Source organism: Phyllobates terribilis, unplaced genomic scaffold (assembly GCF_046119375.1).
Source record: "Phyllobates terribilis strain yellow unplaced genomic scaffold, ASM4611937v1 Scaffold_1__5_contigs__length_1240528914, whole genome shotgun sequence".
Lineage (NCBI taxonomy): Eukaryota > Metazoa > Chordata > Amphibia > Anura > Dendrobatidae > Phyllobates > Phyllobates terribilis.
In genome coordinates, this window is record NW_027362761.1 from 787,115,494 (window position 1) to 787,138,260 (window position 22,767).

The window sequence follows — 22,767 nt, forward strand, 5'->3', positions numbered from 1 at the left end:
CAACATGGTTCCAATTTGTTAGTGGACACCATTGTGTAGTGTATGTCAGGTTGGTGTGCGGTGTGGTATATTGTAGTGTATACACCACACACACACACACACACTACAACACACACACCAACCTGACATAGCCTACTAAGCTGAGTACGCCCTAGACTGGGATGAGTGGGACGGGCGGGACATTTTGTGTGCTGTGTGCGTGTGTAAAAAAAAAAAAAAAAAATCGAAACTTTATTATAGTGTGAGTGTACATGTGTGTGTGTGTGTGCTTGGTGTAACCTTCTGCAGTCACGTGTGGGGGCTGTCAGGCGTAGGGGGCTGTCAGGCGTAGGGGGCTGTCAGGCGTAGGGGGGCTGTCAGGCGTAGGGGGGCTGTCAGGCGTAGGGGGGCTGTCAGGTGTACGGGGGCTGTCAGGCGTATGGGGGCTGTCAGGCGTACGGGGCTGTCAGGCGTAGGGGGGGGGCTGAAGAGATGGAGGAGCCAGCAGCTGCAGCAAGGGGGGTGATCACTGGGGCAGGAGCCGGCAGTAGCAAGGGGGGTGATCACTGGGGCAGGAGCCGGCAGCAGCAAGGGGGGTGATCACTGGGGCAGGAGCCGGCAGCAGCAAGGGGGGTGATCACTGGGGCAGGAGCCGGCAGCAGCAAGGGGGGTGATCACTGGGTTTGCGGGGGGGGGGGATGATCACTGGGATGGGGGGGTGCACACTGGGGATGGGGAGTGAACACTGGAGACAGGGGGGGTGAACACTGGGGTCAGGGGGGGTGAACACTGGGGACAGGGGGGGTGAACACTGGGGACAGGGGGGGTGAACACTGGGGACGGGGGGTGAACACTGGGGGAGGGGTGATTATTGGGAGGTGGGGGGTGATATCACTGGGACTGGGGGATGGTGGGTTTGATCACAGGAGCAGGGCATTTACACTGAGCCTGCTGCTGCTGTGATCACAGTCCACCGGCTGTCAGAAGGAGAGCAGCAGCCGGTGGATGAAGACGTGGGAGAGGGAGCAGAGGGAGCGGAGGTCGGGGTGCAGGTATGAAAGTGGAGGGGGGGTCGGGGGTGGAGGGGGGGGCAGGGTGGAGTGGAGGGGGGGTCGGGGGGGAGCGGGGGCAATACTACCTGATGCAGATCAGCGGCGGCAGCAGGCGATCAGCGGCGGCAGCAGGCGATCCACGGGGGGGCAGCTGCAGAGGGTCCACGGGGGGGCAGCAGCAGAGGGTCCACAGGAGGCAGCAGCAGAGGGTCCACAACGGCCGGCACCCGATCCATGGACGGGCAGTTGCGGCCATCATTAAAAACTCCCTCCACATCTGATTGGGGCTAGTATCCATGTGACGCTAGCCCCCCAATCAGATCTGGGGGGAGGGGGGGACAGAGGTGACACTCCCCCCAGCCAATGGCTGATGCTGTAAGCATCAGGCCATGCCCAGATTTAAATATTACACCAATTTTCATTGGTGAAATATTTAATTCATACCGATTGGCAGTTTCATTAAAAGTGAAAATGAAACAGCCAATCGGAGGGGTCCCAGGCACGGGGGGGTTAATCCACCCCCCGGGGGGTCGACTTCAGGATGTCCAGTTGCAGTAGCAACTGTGACACCTGAGCGACCCCGCTCGCAGGCGCTGCAGGGGGTCTTTCCCTCCATGTCACAGACGCTGTGACATGGGTCGGGAACGAACTGTTTTCCATGTCACAAACGGTGTGACACGGGTCGGGAAGGGGTTAAAAACCCATTTACACAGGCACGGTTTAGATGTGCACTGAATTATCAGTAATAGATTATTTAGTGTGCTTAGGCTGCCATTGTTCTCATCAGCGCAACTCACGGTTCAAACTGGACGATACGCTGCCAAAACAATGATCTTTTGGGTAAACTGGATCATTTCACCCACTGAACATGAGTTGTTAGTCTAGTGACTGGCAACCTGTTTAGACTGCACAATTCTTTTAGGAATACTCTAAGATGCATCTTTAGGGTTCGCTCACACTTGGGTATAACTAATCGGTCCTATTCTCATCCAGAAAAGTGGGACGAATTTTTCTCACTTGTCATCCATGTGCAGTCTACGTAAATCCGTTTTTGTACTCAGCAGCTATTAATATTTTTCTGGACCATTTATAGTTTCCTATACTACAGAATTGTAATGTATCCCTAAAAATCAGATGCCATACTGATGGTCCGTAAGGAATGCGATTTTTTTTTTTTCTAGCACTGTGCGATTTCGGAGTGAAATCGCAGCATGCTGCAATTTTTTTCTCATGACGAATACAGCTGAGAAAAAATACCCAAATCTGCACTGCCTCATTGAATAACATTAGTCACTGTGAGTGAACCCTTAGGTTATGTTCACACGTTACTTTTTTGCTGCTTTTTTTCTGCAGATTACCCAAAAAATTTTAAACCCTAAAATAAGGTATAGTGTGACCCCATAGGGCAACAGAATACAAAAAGCAATCAAAGAAAAAATATGCCAGGAACAAAATAGTTATATTCTAAAATATTTTAAAACATTTAATTTTATTAAACACGCAATCTGAGAACAATGGGTACAAACAATTCCAAAATACAGGCAAAAGGACAAAAAAACTAAAATTTGGTGGGTGAGCTACTTTGGGAAAACTCTACGGGCAATAATATACATACACAAGGAAGTGTTAGAACATAGACGCATAGGAATTGGTTATGTTTATATACAGTATATATACCTGTGTGCATTAGAATCAATTTCATAATAAAGAAACAACAAATGGGTATACAACACACAAAGGCAAAACAGTTTAACTCATATGTGGAGACAAAAGCTTTGGTAATAGGTGAGTAAAAAATATATATATATGTATATACAGTGAAGGAAATAATTATTTGTCAGTGGGCAAACTTACAAAAACAGCAAGGGATCAAAGACATGAACAGTCTATAATTTTACATTGAGAGATAGAATATCGCTCAAAAAAATCAAGAAAATCACATTGTATAAATTAGATAAATTTATTTTCATTTTGCAGTGAGAAATAACCATTATGAGTTCTGGCTCCTACAGACCAGTTTTAATGCTCCTAATCAACTTGTTACTTGCATTATAGACAGCTGTCTTACATAGTCACCTGCATAAAAGACTACTGTCCATAGACTCAATTAATCAGTCAGACTCTAACCTCTACAACATGGGCAAGACCAAAGAGCTTTCTAAGGATGTCAGGGACAAGATCGTAGACCTGCAAGTTGGAATGGGCTACAAAACCATAAGTAAGATGCTGGGTGAGAAGGAGACAACTGTTGGTGCAATAGTAAGAAAATGGAAGAAATACAAAATGACTTTCAATCGACATCAATCTGGGGCACCAAGCAAAATCTCACCTCGTGGGGTATCCTTGATCATGAGGAAGGTGAGATATCAGCCTAAAACTACACGGGGGAACTTGTTAATGATCTTAAGGCAGCTGGGACCACAGTCACCAAGAAAACCATTGGTAACACATTACGACTTAAAGGTTTAAAATCCTGCAGTGCCTGCAAGGTCCCCCTGCTCAAGAAGACACATGTATAGGCCCATCTGAAGTTTGCCAATGAACACCTGGATGATTCTGTGAGTTGTTGGGAGAAGGTGCTGTGGTCAGATGAGACAAAAATGTAGCTCTTTGGCATTAACTCAAGTCGCCGTGTTTGGAGGAAGAGAAATGCTGCCTATGATCCAAAGAACACCATCCCCACTGTCAAGCATGGAGGTGGAAACATTATGTTTTGGGGGTGTTTCTCTGCTAAGAGCACAGAACTACTTCAAAACGTCAATGGAAGAATGGATGGAGCCATGTACCGTAAAATCTGGAGTGACAACCTCCTTCCCTCCGCCAGGACATTAAAAATGGGTTGTGGCTGGGTCTTCCAGCAAGACAATGACCCAAAACATACAGCTAATGCAACAAAGGAGTGGCTCAAAAGGAATCACTTTAAGGTCATGGAGTGGCCTTGCCAGTCTCCAGACCTTAATGCCATAGAAAACTTATGGAGGGAGTTGAAGCTCCGAGTTGCCAAGCGACAGTCTCACAATCTGAATGATTTAGAGATGATCTGCAAAGAGGAGTGGACCAAAATTCCTCCTGACATGTACGCAACCCTCATCATCAACTACAAAAAACTTCTGAGTGCTGTGCTTGCCAACAAGGGTTTCGCCACCAAGTATTAAGTGTTGTTTGCCAAAGGAATCAAATACTTATTTCTCACTGCAAAATGCCAATAAATGTATCTAATTTATACAATGTGATTTTCTTTTTTTTTGGATATTCTATCTCTCAATGTTAAAATTAAACTACCCTTAAAATTATAGACTGTTCATGTCTTTGTCAGTGGGCAAACTTACAAAAACAGCAAGGGATCAAATAATTATTTCTTTCACTGTGTATCACAGGTTAAATGCCTACATATGTAATGAGCTCACTCACCAAACACCAGACACGTGTTTCACCAATGCTTCGTCAGGGCTCAACTGTATGTACACTCATGGCCGAAAGTGTTGACATCCTTGAAAATTGTTCCAGAAAATGAAGTATTTATCCCAGAAAATTATTGCCATTACGCATGCTTTGTTATACACATGTTTATTTGCTTTGTGTGTATTGGAACAACACAAAAAAACAGAGGAAAAAAAGGCAAATTCAACATAATTTCACATAAAACCCTCAAAATGATCTGGACAAAATTGTTGGCACCCTCTACTTATATTTGGTTCCTTATCCTTTGGAATAAATAACTGCAATCATTCAATTCCTATAGCCTTCAAATAGCTTCTTACACCTCTCAACTGGAATTTTGGTCCACTCTTCTTTTGCAAACCGCTCCAGATCTCTCATATTTGAAGGGTGCATTCTACCAACAGCAATTTTAAAATTAAAGTGTTCAATGGGATTTAGATCTGGACTTGTTGCTGCCCACTTAAGAACTCTCCAGCACTTTGTTTAAATCCTGCTGGAAGACCCATGACCTAGGATGCAAACCCAGCTTTCTGACGCTAGGCATTACATTGCGACCCAAAATTCTATGGTAATCTTCAAATTTCATGTTGTCTTGCACACAGTCAAGGCACCTAGTCCCAGAGGCAGCAAGAAAACTCCAAAACATCTTTGAACCTCCACCATATTTGACTGTAAGTACTGTGTTTTTTTCTTTGTAGGCTTCATTCCGTTATTGGTAAATAGTAGAATTATGTGCTTTACCAAAAAGCCCTATTTTGACCTCATCTGTCCATAAAATGGTTTAAAAATTGCATTTTAACTTACTCACATACACTATGACAAATTGCATCTTTATGTCTCTGTGTCAGAAGTGGGGTCCTCCCGGGTCTCTTGCCATAGTGTTTCATTTCATTCAAATGACAATGGATAGTTCACAATGATACTGATGCACCCTGAGCTTGCAGGACAGCTTGAATTTCTTTGGAACTTGATTGGGGCTGCTTATCCACCATTCGGACTATCCTGCGTTGCAACATTTCTTCAATTTTTCCATGCCTTCCACGTCCAGGGAGATTAGATACAGTACTATAGGTTGTAAACTTCTTCATTATGTTGCACACCATGGACAAAGGAACATTTCAAGATCTCTGGAGATGCACTTGTAATCTTGAGATTGTTGATATTGTTCAACAATTTTGGTTCTCAAGTCCTCAGACAGTTCTCTTCCCCTCTTTCTGTTCTCCATACATGATTTTCATAGTGCTCACACCTATTACTTGCCACAGGTGAGTTTGAACGAGCATCACATACTTCAAACAAAGTTGTTTACCCACAATTTTGGAAAGCTGCCAACAATATTGTCCAGCCCATTTTTGGGGCTGCATGTGAAATGATGTCCAATTTGCCTTTTTTTCTCTATTGTAATATGTACACTGATATGTTAAAACACATTTAGCCCCTCAAACACTGCAGTGCTGTACATATATGAATGCAGCATAGCTAAGTTCAACCCCACCAATACAAAACAGTTGAATCGGGTGCCAATTCAGAAAACACTGAAAAACAGGGCATGCTCATTTCCCAGAATTACAGAAGGAGCGCTTGGCTGTAAGCGCACACCTTAACACCTTAATGAGAGAGCATGTGGCTAGAAGACAGAATACACATGAAGACATGGTTCCAATGGAAACAGGGGGAAGATATAGCCTGGGTGGGCATCACTGGGAGGTAATTATAACAGTGAAGTTTTGTTATTTAAAGGGGTTGTCCAGTACTTTTAAAAATATGCCAATGTGTTGTAATGATAAATAGAAGCTTCTTTCTAATTACCTCCTGGTGCTGTTTCTGCCTATGAGTGGCGCTATCGGTGGCCGCTCACAGGCAGCACGTGACCCCCGGCTGCAGCCGGCTCAGACATCCGCTGACGTCACGACAAGTCAAGGCTGCAGCCGAGGGTCCCTCTTCCGCGTTCCACCGGTGGTTGCTGGCTTGTGGGCAGGGTTAACCCGCGCGTCACACCCGGCACCCACCGTGCGCTCTCCCTGTCCCCATTCATTGGGAAAGCGTGCGGTGGATGCTGGGTGTGTCGCGGGAATAACGCCGCCCACAACCCAGCAGCCACGGCGGGGACCCCAGCGCTGAGTCACGCAGGGGTTCACATGCTGCCTGTGAGCATCCACCGATAGCGCCGCTCACAGGCAGAAACAGCACAAGGAGGTAATTAAAAAGAAGCTTCTATTTATCATTAAAACACATTGCCATATTTTTAAAAGTACTGGACAACCCTTTTAAGTATATTGGCACACTTTTATAAAATTGAATGTATGTCATTATCAGACCAATTTATGGTATTGGGAAAAACCCTTTAAGTAATTGTGGAACTCACCCACCAATGTAGGAGCTATATCCAAAACCAAAAAAAGCATAATACACTAGTGTGCTCCAATTTATCATATATATAATTATGTAAGCACAATATTAATATTCAAAAAAGTACAGAACTCTGTTGACCTACAAATTTTTTCAATGAGGAAACCATGTGAAAACAATACCCAATTTTTTAATAAATATATAAAAAGATCTGTTTTCTAATTCATCACTTTGGGGAAGCTGATATCTAATTCTAATATTCAGAAGGCTTCTTTTGTTGCCTTGGCTGTATGTTTTGGGTCATTGTTTTGCTGGAAGAACCAGCCACGACCCATTTTTAATGTCCTGGTGGAGGGAAGGAGGTTGTCACTCCAGATTTTACGGTACATGGCTCCATCCATTCTCCCATTGATGCGGTGACGTAGTTCTGTGCCTTTAGCAGAGAAACACCCCCAAAACATAATGTTTCCACCTCCATGTTTGACAGTAGGACAGTGTTCTTTGGGTCATAGGCAGCATTTCTCTTCCTCCAAACACGGCGAGTTGAGTTAATGCCAAAGAGCTAAATTTTTGACTCATCTGACCACAGCATCTTCTCCCAACAACTCACATAATCATCCAGGTGTTCATTGGCAAATTTCAGACGGGCCTGTAGATGTGCCTTCTTGAGCAGGGGGACCTTGCGGGAACTGCAGGATTTTAAACCTTTAAGGTGTAATGTGTTACCAATGGTTTTCGTGGTGACTGTGGTCCCAGCTGCTTTGAGATCATTAACAAGTTCCCCCCGTGAAGTTTTAAGCTGAGCTCTCACCTTCCTCATGATCAAGGATACCCCACGAGGTGAAATTTTGCATGGTGCCCCAGATCGATGTCGATTGACAGTCATTTTGTATTTCTTCCATTTTCTCACTATTGCACCAACAGTTGTCTCCTTCTCACCCAGCGTCTTACTTATGGTTTTGTAGACCATTCCAGCTTTGTGCAGGTCTATTATCTTGTCCCTGACATCTTTAGAAAGCTCTTTGGTCTTGCCCATGTTGTAGAGGTTAGAGTCTGACTGATTAATTGAGTCTGCGGACAGGGGTCTTTTATACAGGTGACTATGTAAGACAGCTGTCTTTAATGCAGGTAACGAGTTGATTAGGAGCATCTAACTGGCCTGTAGGAGCCAGAACTCAAAATGGTTTGTAGGGGATCAAATACTTATTTCTCACTGCAAAATGCAAATAAATTTATCTAATTTATACAATGTGATTTTCTTGATTTTTATTTGAATATTCTGTCTCTCAATGCTAAAATTAACCTACCCTTAAAATTATAGACTGTTCATGTCTTTGTCAGTGGGCAAACTTACAAAAACAGCAAGGGATGAAATAATTATTTCCTTCACTGTATTTGCGGTAAGGCCACGCACTCACTATCAGTATTTGGTCAGTATTTTTTCTCAGGAGTGGGAGCCAAAAGCAAGAGTGGGTGATAAATGCTGAATTGGTGCACTTGTTCCTATTATACCTTTTCTCTGATTGTTCCTCACCTGGTTTTGTCTCTCACTCCTGAGAAAAAATACTGACCAATTACTGACCAAATACTGATAGTGGGGCTGTGGCCTAAATGAGAGTCCCCAACAATTATTGTTGAGTTCCTCCATAAAAGTTAACGCCTCTGATTCTGTGCCGCACCGAATTAAAAATAAGTTATCTATGTAAAGGCGATAACTTTTGATATTGCCATTATATTTTTGAGACATAATAGGCGACAGGGACTTGAATCTCCCCATAAACAAGTTTTCAAAACTTGGGGTGACCTGAGTCCCCATCGCAGTCCCAAACTCCGGGAGGTAGAGTTTGTCTTGAAATGTGAACAAATTGTGTTCTAGAATGAACTTGAGACCATTCAAAAGCAATGTTTTTTTTTCAATAATACTGTATGTTTGGATCCCAGATAAATAAAAGTCTATAGTCTCCAAACCCAGATTATGTTCTACAGGGTGGGCCATTTATATGGATACACCTAAATAAAATGGAAATGGTTGGGGATATCAACTTCCTGTTTGTGGCACATTAGTATATGGGAGGGGGAGAACTTTCCAGATGGGTGGTGACCATGGCGGCCATTTTGGATCCAACTTTATTTTTTTCAATGGGAAGAGGGTCATGTGACACATCAAACTTATTGAGAATTTCATAAGAAAAACAATGGTGTGCTTGGTTTTAAAGTAACTTTATTCTTTCATGAGTTTTTACAAGTTTCTCTTTGTTTACAGCCATTGACATGTCGCAGAGGTTAACACGTGAGGAGCGGATAGAAATTGTGTTGAAGTCTGGTGAACGCAGTACCTGGGTCATTGCAGAAGATTTCAATGCAAGACACCCTACGAGACCACCCATCTCCCATGTTACAGTTAGCAAACTGCTTGCCAAATTTTCGTGAAACAGGTTCAGTGTTGGATTTGCCAAAATGCGGACGCAAGAAAACTGTCACTAATGAAGAAACATCAGTGGCTGTCCTAGCTTCATTCAGCAAGAGCCCACAGCATAGCACTCACCGCATGTCACTGGAGAGTGGCATCAGTCAAACATCCCTTCGGCGGATATTAGCTACTCACAAATGGCACCCTTACAAAATCCAGCTGCTGCAGCATCTCAACGAGGATGACCCAGATCGGCGCACTGAATTTGCAGAATGGGCAAAACAAAAATTGTAAAAGGACCCCTAGTTTACACAGAACATTATGTTCAGTGATGAGGCAAACTTTTTTGTGAATGGTGAAGTTACCAAACAAAACCACCGCTATTAGTCTGACACTAACCCACAGTGGATAGATCCCTCCAAGACTGTTGGAACACAAAAATTGATGGTATGGTGTGGTATATAGGGTACAAAGATAGTGGGGCCATTCTTCATCAATGGAAACCTCAATGCCACTGGATATCTGAAATTGCTGCATGATGATTTGTTGCCCTCTTTATGCATTGAAGATGGCACGTTCCCTGAGTTTTTCCAACAAGATGGTGCACCACCACATTATGGGTGTCAGGTCCGACCATTCCTACATGAACAGTTTCCTGGAAAGTGGATTGGTCATCATGGGCCAGTTGAATGACCACCAAGGTCTCCCGATCTGACCCCCTTAGACTTTTATCTTTGGGGTCATCTGAAGGCAATTGTCTATGCTGTGAAGATACGAGATGTGCAGCATCTGAAACAACGGATACTGAAGCCTGTGCTAGGATTTCTTCTGCGGTGTTGCTATCAGTGTGTCAACAGTGGGAGAAGAGGGTTGCATTGACAATCCAACACAATGGGCAACACTTTGAACATATTTTATAAGTGGTCATAAGCTTGTAAATAATTCATGAAAGAATAAAGTTACATTAAAACCAAGCACACCATTGTTTTTCTTATGCAATTCTCAATAAGTTTGATATGTCACATGACTCTCTTCCCATTGAAAAAAATAAAGTTGGATCCAAAATGGCCGACTTCAAAGTGTCCGCCATGGTCACCACCCATCTGGAAAAGTTTTCCCTATACTAATGTGCCACAAACAGGAAGCTGATATCACCAACCATTCCCATTTTATTTAGGCGTATCCATATAAATAGCGCACCCAGTATATTATAATAAAGGGCAAAGACGTCTAGAGTGACAAAAAGATAATTTTCTTCTCTAATCTCTAGAATCTGGACTCTCTTAAATGAGATGGCAGTTTGATGACAGATCCTTGCAGAAATACTATAGATCTATATAATGAGATAGTGAACTTGTAAGGGACCCTATTCCTGAGATGATGTAACATCCAGGAGTGTTATTTAAATTTTTGTTTATTTTCAGGAGGTGACAAAATATAGCTTGATTTGGACTGGTATTTGTCAAATAGCGTTTTTCTTTTTTATTAACTGTGATTTATATGCCTCATTGATGAGTGAGAGGTATTCCCTCTCGAACAGTTCTGAGGGATCAGGACAAATTGTTTTAAAATATTTGGTATCAGATTGTATATTGAGGGCTTCTTGAATGTAGTCCTCTACATTTTGCATAACTATCCCTACTCCTTTATCTGCTTGTCTGATGTCAATTGTAGCATTTGTTTCTAACCGTTTGAGTGCAACCCTGTTATTTTTCTTGAGGTTATCTCGGAGTTCCCCTGATTTCTGTTATGGCTTTTTTCTGTAGGACCGCCCTCTTCATGACTAAAGTCAGATGATCTACCATCAAATATTCACCTTGATAGGTGGCAGTTATCAGATCAGCTCACAACCTATAATATGATGATGATACAATTTGATGTTTGTATACAGTGGATTTCATTTTAATATGAGACTCCCAAAATTAGAGGATCGTATTTCCTATGATTATGCAATCTGTGTATATATCTCTGATCCTTTGCATGCCCATAATTTTCACAATCCAGTCAGTTAATAATATTCGTCTACATTGAGACCCCACAGTTTTTATTTACATAATTTGAATTATGTGAGAAACATAAAAGAAATTAATTGTGACTGGATCCCTAGTCTGGGAAACCCCACCCATAGGTAATGGGTAAAGGTATAAATAGTTCATATGGGGCATATTGCTCTAGACACCTGATGAAGGCCTAAATAGCTGAAACGTGTTGTTAATTGTTTTTAATATTTTACATTTTCATCTATTTTGTATGCGAACACGGCATTTGCACATCAAATGCACTTTTGAAAATACAGCAATAAAAATTTTTTTTTCCAAAACTTTGCTGAAATTCACCATTCCCCAGGTGATGGTCCTCTGATAACCACCTTGGGATTCCTTCTTACATACAGAAGCGCCTTCTGGATCATCACCTGACATGTAGCCAAATTTGAATCTTTCAGTTTGGTGTAGCCGACAGTCAGGGACAGAAATACCATTGGGGCAATCTGGGCAGCCGCACAGGGCCCTGTAGGTAAAGGAGCCCATTTCCTCTTCCAAATCAGGTAGAATTGTAAATTATGAGGAGCATGTGTCCACTCCTGCCCACAGTAAAGCTGCAACAGCTCCATCAAGCAAAGAAAAACAGACAAGCCTTCATTATTTTTTCTTATCAGCTCCTCATGCAATATTGTGGGTGGAAGGTGATAAAAAAAAACACCATGGGGAGTCATAATGTTAGGGTGAACACTTTGGTATGTTCACTAGTTGCCTGCTCCTGGCCTAATGTATATGATCAAGTGCATGCAAGGAAGAATAACATCAGACACACACAGTCGGATGTAAGCTCTCCTTGATCAGCTATGGCACAACTCCAAGTGTTTTTATTCAACCCGAACATAGACTTATATAAACTGTATAGGGGGCTCAGTTAGCCCTATAATATAGCCCTATAATAATATAACCAGTTGTATTCACTGGTTAGTCCATGGGCAGATCCATGAGGTCATCAGGGTGGGTTGGTCCATGAGGTCATCAGGGGGTGTGATCCATGAGGTCAACAGGGGGGCATAGTCTATGAGGTCATCAGAGGGCGAAGTCCATGAGGTCATCAGGGGGCGTAGTCATGAGGTTATCAGGGACGTGGTCCATGAGGTCATCCGGGGCGTGGTCCATGAGGTCATCAGGGGGCGTGATCCATGCAATGTGTCACTCTGTGGTTGGTTAGTCCTTCTATAGAATGCAGCTTCCTCCCAGAACAGAGCATGGTGTGATGAAACCGGAAATGGCAGCCATCTTTTGATCTAAACAACCTTATGTAAGGTGAAGTAATACACTTTGTGGGTCTTTTCTCTTAATCTCCTATGTCTTGAGGTTAATTAAGTATTTGACCCTATGGCTATCCTCAACAGTCCCCTCTAAATACTTTATTAATCTTTTGTCCCTACTGTGGTACCCTCACCCATCAGTGCGTGATCACCCCTCTTGCTTGGGTGATTGCGACCTGTTGTGCTCCTACAAATGAGTATAGAATGGCACAACACACAAAGTAAAGGATATGCAACATTATGTAGAAGGTTCTGATTTAGGCATAAACTTCTTGCAGTGGGAGGCGTGTATCCATGTCGAAGTAGGAGTGGTCAGTAGCACTTGGTAGGGACCCTCAAATCTCAATTCCAAGGATGTCTTTCTGGTGAACTTCTTTACCAGCACGTAGTCACCAGGTTGGAAAGTGTGAGTACCTTCACTGAAATCTGGATCTGGAATGGATGATAAAACTCATACATGTGTTATTGACAATTCTTTAGTAAGAGCAATGACATAATTTACAAGAGTATCACTTCCTAAGGCTAGCTGTTGTGGAAAATATTGACCCAACCTTGGAGGCCCCCCAAAAAGAATCTCATATGGTGTAAGTTTAGTGGGACCCCTTAGAGTGTTTCTGACTGAATATAAGGCAATGGGCAAAATGTCTGTCCAAGGAAGTCTGACCTCCTGACTGGCTTTCAGTATTTTGTTTTTCAAGGTGCCATTCAGCCTTTCTACTTTACCACTGCTCTAGGGGTTGATATGGAGTATGTAAACCCAAATTGGCCCCTACCAATGTCCATAGTTCCTTAGTCAGTGCTGCAATGAATGCGGGTCCTTGGTCACTCTCAATTACCTCTGGGATTCCATATCTGCACACTGCCTCAGTCATCAGTCTCTTAACAGTCACTCTGGCAATCATGCTGGCTTCAGGCCATCCCGAGAACATGTCAGTCACTACCAGTATATACTCGTACTTCCCTACTTTTGGCATTTGAATATGATCGATTTGAATTCTTTGAAAGGGATAGAGTGGTTTAGCCAAATGTTTTTTGAGTAACTTTCTGAGGCGATACTGGATTGCATGTTGCACACACAAAGCAATATTTTTGGGTGACAGTAGAAATTCCAGGTGTCATATAAGTCTTCCAAATCAAGTCATTCATCTGATTCTTGCCTCTATGGGTGATACCGTGTGCCCATTCTGTCACCGAGGGGTACAGATTACGAGGTAGACAGATCTTTTTGTTCTTCCTCCAGACTCTATCTTCATCCTTTTTAGCTCCTGCTTCTTGCCACGACTTCTTTTCATCATTCGATGTCTTGTCTTGATGTAAATGGATAAACTTCATAAGAGGTCTTTGAGGCCCTCTTTCAGTGTCTTGAGACACGTACACCACTGCTTTCTCTTTCCTAAATGAATCCACAGCATAAGTTTTTGCTGTTTTGTCAGCAAAGAAGTTCCCTCTTGCTTCTAGAGAATCCAATCTCCCATGAGCTTTGATCTTGATCACCGCAACCTCCGAAAGTAGATCTAGAGCGCCCACAAGCTCTTGCATGGCAGCAGCATGCTTTACAGGAGTTCCACAGGAGGTGAGGTATCCTCTGGCTGCCCAGATAACGATGAAGTCATGAGCCACTTCGAAAGCGTACCTTGAATCCGTGTAGATGTTGACCATCTTCTCAGCCGCTTCCTGACAGGCCAGTGTCAAAGCCTTAAGTTCCGCTTCTTGTGCAGACATGTGTGGTGGTAGAGATCCAGCTCAGACGACCTGGTCATGGGTAACCACGGCATATCCCACATGGAATCTTCCTGTTTCATCTGCAAATCTGGAACCATCGGTGAAGAACGTCAGGTCAGCATGGAGTGGGTCTTCGGACACATTTCTCTTGGAGGCAGCTTCTTCCTGCATCTGTTTGAGACAATCATGATCTTCTGAGTGTGTAAAGGCATCTTCACCTAGAGCATCAGTATTATCATCGACATCCCCCACTGGAAAGAGGAAGTAGTGTGGACGGGTTGAGGATGGTGCAGTGGACAAGAGTGAAATTATCCAGAATCAAGAGGGAACATTGGAGTCTCATATGACGCTGCAGAGACAGATGTTTAGGTTGAGTTTGGTCAAGAATAGCTTTTATGTCATGTGGAGCCATTAAGAGAACCGGATGTCCTAAGATGATATCAGAAGTTTTGTCCAGAAGCACATGTGCAGCATGAACGGCTCTGAGGCAAGTCAGGGAAGCTTGAGACACCGAGTCCAGGCGGGCAGAGTAATAGCCGATGGGTCTTGTTCTTCCCCCATGTTTCTATGCTAGGACTCCGGAAGCATGTCCTGCTACTCACTGACAAACAAGTAAAAAGGTAGTTGATAATTTGGGATTCCAAGAGCTGGTGCAGACTGTATGGCCTGTTTAAGAGCGTAGAAAGCTTCTTCGGATTTGGGACGTAGTGGAAAAGCTGACGTCTTGAGGTCATCGTACAAAGGTTGCATCAGCTTTGAGGTATCTGGAAGCCATTGGCGACAATATGTGATAAGTACTAAGAAAGCTTGTAATTGCTTAGGTCCTTTTGGTAGAGGAACGGTCTCAATAGCAATTTTCCTTTCACCCGTTAGATGTTTAAGGTTTGGAGAGAGACAGTGGCCTAAAAACACAACTTTGAGCTGACACCACTGAATTTTGTTGAGGGACACCTTGCAGTTTTGTTGTGCAAGATGAAGGAGAAGACTGAGACTCGACTCTTCAGCTGTCGCCTGATCTGGACAACATAGTAGGAGATCATCCACATACTGAAGAAGGACAACTTGATGGTTAGTCTCTCTCCACGGCCATAAACAAGAGGCAAGGGCCTGAGAGAAATGACTTGGTGAGTTCTGTGCTCCTTGTGGTAAGACCGTCCACGTGTATTATGATCCTCTGTAAGTGAGGCAAACAGATACCAATCTTCTGGATGTAGTGGTACGCTGAAGAAAGCGTTGGCCAGATCGATGACCGTGAAACGTTTTGCATCTGATGGTATTTATGACAACAATGTATGTGGATAGGGCACAATGGGACTTTCTAGTACAGTTGCCGCGTTAACAGCTCGGAGATCTTGAACCATACGGTACTTCGGGGCTTCTCCCTTTAATGTCCTCTTCTTTACTGGGAACAAGGGCGTGTTACAGCGAGAGTTACATTTGACTAGTGCCCCATTTTCCAGGAGAGCCTTGATTTGAGTGCCTAAAGACTCTTCCTGGGCAGATTTGAGTGGGCATTGGGGCACCCTAGGGAGTTGAGCTCGAGGTTTAAGAATGACCCGTACTAGAGGTACAGTGTAACGGGTCTGAGAGGCGGAACCTCTGAGCAACTATACAAGGGGGCGGTCCTTGTAAGGAAGCGGGTGGCGCCCAGGGAAGACGGGCAGATAGTCACAGCAAGTGACAGGGACAGTCTCTGGGTAAACGGGCAGGTGGTCACGGCAAGTGACCGGGACAGTCTCTGGATAAACGGGCAGGTGGTCACGGCAAGTGACCGGGACAGTCTCTGGGTAAACGGGCAGGTGGTCACAGCAAGTGACCGGGACAGTCTCTTGACAGGTGGGTGGTCACGGCAAGTGACGGCAGAGCCTCCAGGTAGGCTAGCAGGCAGGTAGCAGGTGGACGCTCCCAGGTGAGCAAGCAAGAGTCTCTGGACAGGCAGGTGGTCACAGCACGTGACGGCGGAGCCTCCAGGTAGGCTAGCAGGCAGGTAGCAGGTGAGCGCTCCCAGGTGAGCGGGCAAGAGTCTCTGGACAGGCAGGTGGTCACAGCACGTGACGGCGGAGCCTCCAGGTAGGCTAGCAGACAGGTAGCAGGTGAGCGCTCCCAGGTGAGCGGGCAAGAGTCTCTGGACAGGCAGGTGGTCACAGCACGTGACGGCGGAGCCTCCAGGTAGGCTTGCAGACAGGTAGCAGGTGAGCGGGCAAGAGTCTCTGGACAGGCAGGTGGTCACAGCACGTGACGGCGGAGCCTCCAGGCAGGCTAGCAGACAGGTAGCAGGTGAGCGCTCCCAGGTGAGCGGGCAGGCTGGTCCATAGACAGACTGACAGGTGTCGGAAGGCAGACCGTCGGACCTCAGGCTAGCAAGCAGGTAAGCGGATATCAGGCAGGTATCAAGCAGAAATCTGGCAGGTGACTGGCAGGTAACTGGTAACGGGACCTAAGGGCTGAAGCAGAGTGAAGGCTTTGCAACAACATTGCTCGGGCACCTCCACTTTGGAGGAGGTGCCTTATATATGGTGAAGTCCTCCGGCCATTGGCCGGGGACTCCTTAGGACGGCGCGCGCGGCCCCTTTAAGAGAGGGGGAGCGCGCGCGCGCCCTAAGTACCGTGGCCGGGAAGCAGCGCGCGCTGCCAGCAGAGCAGGAGGAAGACGCTGGGCACGGAGCGGAGAGGTGAGGGGAACAGCGTCCCTGCCTAACAGGAGGCAGGGACGCCGACGCTACATACAGCAAGACGTCCAATATATTCAGGGCCAGTAGACCATAGAGTAGATGGGACCTGTGACATCACTTCTAGCGGATCACTTGAGGTGGTGTTAGCAGCTTCGTCCATCATCATGAGCAGAGGTGCGGCTTGAAGTTGACACTCTTCACTCGGATCGAGAGGGTCAGTGATGGTGATGATAAGACCATCTGATGAATAGGCAATGGTCGCTCTTAACTTTTGAAGAAGGTCTGCTCCCAGAAGGTTAGTAGGACAAGTGGGGGACACCACAAGACATATGGTCCAATCTGTATTTTGTGGGTGATCTTGTTAGAAGTAGGCTTGCCACCTACTCCCACACATGTACCGGCTTCATAGGATTTCAAATAGGAAAAAGGCAGGTCCTGTAATCTGATAACACTTCTGGCTGCATCGGTGTCCACAAGGAGCGGTAAGGGTTTGCCTTGAACGTTGATAGTTACTTTGGCTATTGGACCAGATATAGAAGCCAAAGTAGTGGACACGGGCTTGCCCTTGTCCTATTGGATATTTAGATCCATCAGCGCAGCGGTGTGATTGGTATCTGGATGTATCCGAGCTTGTGGTGGTCTTTGGTAGTATTGGTCATTTCGTCGAGGATAGTTGAATCTGTGATTATCCTCATTGTGGTTTCTGAATCTGCGTCCTTGAAGAGGGGCCCTACAATCCCGTCTTTGGTGACCCGGATTACCACAATTGAAACAGACATCTTTGGTACGAGATAATGGAGGTTTCTGGGTTTGGTGTTGCACATCAGTCCATAGAATATGGGTCTTTCTGTTTGAGGTTGTCATAGATATCTCAGGGAGTGTTTTTTATAATCCCTTAGCTATCGTTAAGACAGCCTTAGGATTCAATGTAGCATATTCAGGTCTAATTGCTTGAAATTGCTTCCTCAGAGCTTCCCGAAGGCCCTCAACAAAAGAGGAAATGAGCAGTGTCCATTGAACTTTTATTTGGTTACTGAAGCCAAGGTCATTAAACATTTGCGTTAGACGAGCATGATATCTCTCCACCGATTCCCCTGGTTCTTGTGTGATGTCCTTGAAAGATGTTGACTGATCACCCAATTTATCCGAGGCCCATGTCTTAAGTTGTTGGCAGAACTGAACACCAGAGTCCCATGTGGTGTCACTGACAAGTGAGGCATCATTAAATGCAGTGTCCATAACAGGCCAATATGCATTGCCTGCTTTAAGATTTGCCAGGGAAATGAGATCTTGCCATGTGGCTGAGTAATTCCTTTGGATTTGAAGCATGCTTCTATAAAAAGGCATCGGCTGTTTTTCTGGATCTGGGAGTTGGTTCAGCAGAGTAGCAGCTTGCTGGGGTGTAAACTTGACATAAAGGGTGGGCTACTCAGACGTGGCGTTGGCACGGTTGGTGGTGGCACCTGAGGCGGGAGTAGAGATGGCACCGGAAGTACAGGTGTAATTACTTGTGTATGAGGAGCAGGAGGAGGTAACAGTCCTGGAATGAGGGGCTCTATTTGGGCAGCTCCTATATCATAGGGTGGAGTCCAGGTGATGCAGGCAGTCTTAAAAGCTTTAACAGTCCTGTCCTCATTACTAATTAACCTGATTTCGGAGAGGCAGCAAATGCTTGGGGGGGCTACACTTGTTCATTATAATTCCAACAATCTCCCTTGCACACGCATGAACAAGGAACCCGAAGATGTCAACACCAATGGCAGGAATTGTCAAGGTCTCAATCTGCTCACTAATATTCGCATACTCTAAGATACGAGTTATTGCTGCGCTTAGTTGTCGAGCTCTCACATCTGGGTGAATAGGGTCAAAAATAGGGATTACAGCGTGTATGATCATTCTACAAGGAAGATTGCCAGATTTAGTCACCGCTATGTCCCCAACAGCTATCTGACCACGCAACTCAACAATGATTCGACTATCAGTTTGAATAGTCGCCCCTCCTGCTTCCACTATAGCTCTAGCAACACCTCCACTGTACTCTAACCAAGGTTTGGCAGCATTAACAATAGCGTCCATTTCCATTGTCGCTATGTCACCCTTACGCACCACTAACAAGGGTCCCTCAGGAAGTTCTTTTTCAAAACTGGGTTGCCAACATTCCCTCCCCTTTGTGCTTCCTGTGATGTTGGTGTCCCCCCCCCCCCAGATTGAGCCCCTCCTTGATTCAGTGGCCACCATTCCATACAGGTGTGCGCTCAGCTGTGAGAGGGGCTGTGAGGTACTGGGAATAGAGTTAAGTAGACTGCATGAGTGCTGTTGTAGCGGAAGTGTTGGGAGGAGAGGTCGCTGCTTGAAGTAGCTCATGTGGACGTGCGGCTGAGTGCCAGTGGAAGTGACAGTGGAAAGGGTCGGTGCTGGGGATGATCCAGGTGGGAGAATAGCTGGGCTCACGATGGGAGTGTTAGGTGAAGGGGTCGGTGGCCCACTGGACACCGTTGTGACAGGGAACATGGGTAAAGCCTGTTCACTTCCCGAAGGAGTATAGTACTGGCCATTAGTGGTCATTACTGGGTAAAAAGGATCTGGTCTTGTGGTGTGTAGCATTGGCCTAGTAGGTTCACCACCAAAAGTCGTCTGTATATTCCTGGATTGTGCCTCACTCGATTTAGCCAGATCTATGTCAATTACATGATGATATGGCTCAGTTTGTATGATCTGGGGCAACGTTCCAAGATGGCCACCACTGGAGGCAACACATGTGCAATCCACAAAATGGCTGCCGCCAGAAGGAGCACATTTGCCATCCACAAAATGGCTGCCGCCAGAAGGAGTACATGTGCCATACACAAAATGGCCGCCGCCAGAAGGAGCACATGTGCCATCCACAAAATGGCTGCCACCAGAAGGAGCGCATGTGCCATCCACAAAATGGCTGCCGCCAGAAGGAGCACATGTGCCATCCACAAAATGGCTGCCACCAGAAGAAGCACATGTGCCATCCACAAAATGGCTGCCGCCAGAAGGAGCACATGTGCCATCCACAAAATGGCCACCGCCAGAAGGAGCACATGTGCCATCCACAAAATGGCCACCACCAGAAACAGCACATGGCAATGTGCCACCATCACCACCATTATATGGTGGTGGCCGCTCACAGGATACATTTTTGTAATACACATAACTCAAAACTTTGTCCTTTTTCCTTTCCTATTCTACCCAATTTTCTCTATACAAACTTTCAGAGACTCTTTCCCATGCCCTAGCAGTAGACAACAATCCATTATCTTCTAAAGTACCTTTTCTCTCTTTTAAGACAGTCTTCCACTCCAGGGGCTGTAACCTCCCCCCTTCTGGCATTCCACACAATTTCATAAGCTTTTTACATTGTTTAACATGACTTTTCCCTTCACAAGTCGCAACTAATGCACACGGGTCTAACTTGCCATCTGAATTTGGCTTAGTGCCAATACGACAAAACTGCATTAATTTCTCTATCTTTCTCTATATAGACCAAGATAAACACAAAACAAACAATAAGATGGGGGAGAATGACTCAAACCTGAGATTCTAAAGGAAAACTGAGTCTGCAGAACACACTTTAAATCTCTCCGTCCTGCCACGTGGTCCCTGTCTGATTTCCGTATATATATATATATATATATATATATATATATATATATATATATATATATATATATATATATATATATATATATATATATATATATATATATTGTAAGGCAGAGCTAGTCATCATAATGGGGGATACTCGCTGCACCGGGTCAATTAAGGCACATAAGCAATGTCCTTCCGATATTTCACAATGCAGTTTATTATTTCGTCATAAACCGCTAATCACACAGTCCATCTTAGTATACGCCCTGCATGTTTACACCTATCACCTCCGGGAGCTTCTCAAGTGGCAGACCGGCATATTACAACAACATAAATGTACATATAACGCAGCGTTTTACCTTTATCGGGTTTTGGCTGCTACAGTCCGTTTATTCCGCCACCACTGTGGCTTTGCGGCCAGGTGGGGGTCTCTAGCCGTCGTCCCCTCGTAGGCTACTGGTATGTCTTCCACACTTGACATCCAGCCTGCGCCTTTCAGGGTTCTTCACCAAGCCGGCTTTCCCTCAAAGGCCACTGACATCCACGCACAGGATCCAGGCTCGGCCTTTGAGGCTGCCAGGCTTCACTCTCGGCCTCACTAGGCCTCTCACAAACGGTGTCCCACACACACGGAGCACAGGCCTCACGCCTCACACCGAACACACCTGTCTCAAATTACCAGGGTTTATATATCCTGTGCACACACACACACATACTGACAGGACCTTGCTGATGTCACAGTCATGTGATCAGTCAGCTGTGTGTATAGGTCCTGTGTGCTGTTCCAGTCATGTGCACAGACCTTTACTGTGCATACAGGACCTGTGTGATGTCACAGTCATGTGACCAGTCACCTGAGGGGGAAGGTATATGGTCAGGTAAAACACATCCTAGACCATTACCATAATGCCAGCAAGTCGCTGCATTACAATATATATGTATGTATATATATATATATATATATATATATATATAAATAAATAAATAAATAAAACACCTCGTATTAATCCAATTACCAGGCCCTGTACCGAGTCACTCACTCTAGGCTATGTGCCGAAACTCAATTTACTAGTCCAATTACCAGGCCCCGTACCAAGTCACTCACTCTAGGCTACGTGCCGAAACTCAATTTACTAGGCTCCGGGCCGAGTCACTCACTCCAGGCTCCGTGCCGGTACCAGGCCGAGTCACTCACTCCAGGCTAAGTACTCCTACTTTCTCCATCAGAACTGAAAATCGTATCACAGGTGACAAACGTGAACTGTACCACAGACAATATCCTTTACTTCTCCAGACTTCTCAATCTCTCCTCAACATGACACATAACAGGCAGCAGGCAACTGAGCACGTGACGGTTCTTCCGCAATTAAATGGCCAGCAGCAGAGAGACCCTTCTGCCATCTTACAGATACCTCGAAAACCGGACACAGTCTGACAATCTGCACAGGATACCCCGAGGAATACAGGAAAAGACTACAGATTATTAAAAAATCAGCAGACTTACCGTGTTTGGTTATGGAGGTGATCAAGTCTCCTGGCTCGGGGTATTCAGTGCGTCCTGCCGTTCCACCCGCCGGTCCTCAGGGTGTAGGGCTCTCCCTCTGCTGGCCCCACGTTGGGCAGCCAAAAATGTTAGGGTGAACACTTTGGTATGTTCACTAGTTGCCTGCTCCTGGCCTAATGTATATGATCAAGTGCATGCAAGAAAGAATAACATCAGACACACACAGTTTGATGTAAGCTCTCCTTGATCAGTTATGGCACAGCTCCAAGTGTCTTTATTCAAATCGAACATAGACTTATATAAACTGTATATGGGGGTTCGGTTAGCCCTACAATGGGAGTAACCAGATGTATTCATTGGTTAGTCCATGGGCAGATCCATGAGGTCATCAGGGTGGGTTGGTCTATGAGGTCATCAGCGGGGGTGATCCATGAGGTCATCAGGGAGCATAGTCCATGAGATCATCAGGGGGCGTAGTCCATGAGGTCATCAGGGGGCGTGGTCCATGAGGTCATCAGGGGGGGTGGTCCATGAAGTCATCAGGGGGCATGGTCCATGAGGTCATCAGGGGTGTGGTTCATGAGGTCATCAGGGGACGTGGTCCATGAGGTCATCAGGGGGCGTGGTCCATGAGGTCATCAGGGGGCGTGGTCCATGAGGTCATCAAGGTGGGTTGGTCCATGAGGTCATATGAGGTCATCAGGGGTCATGATCCA

General features: G+C 45.4%; 1 protein-coding gene across 1 annotated transcript in view; it reads left to right on the forward strand.

The window, feature by feature from the left end:
• LOC141151161 (17-beta-hydroxysteroid dehydrogenase 13-like) overlaps window positions 1-22,767 on the forward strand; it is a 142,125-nt gene that overhangs the window by 113,749 nt on the left and 5,609 nt on the right. The gene's annotated exons all lie outside the window — the stretch shown is intronic.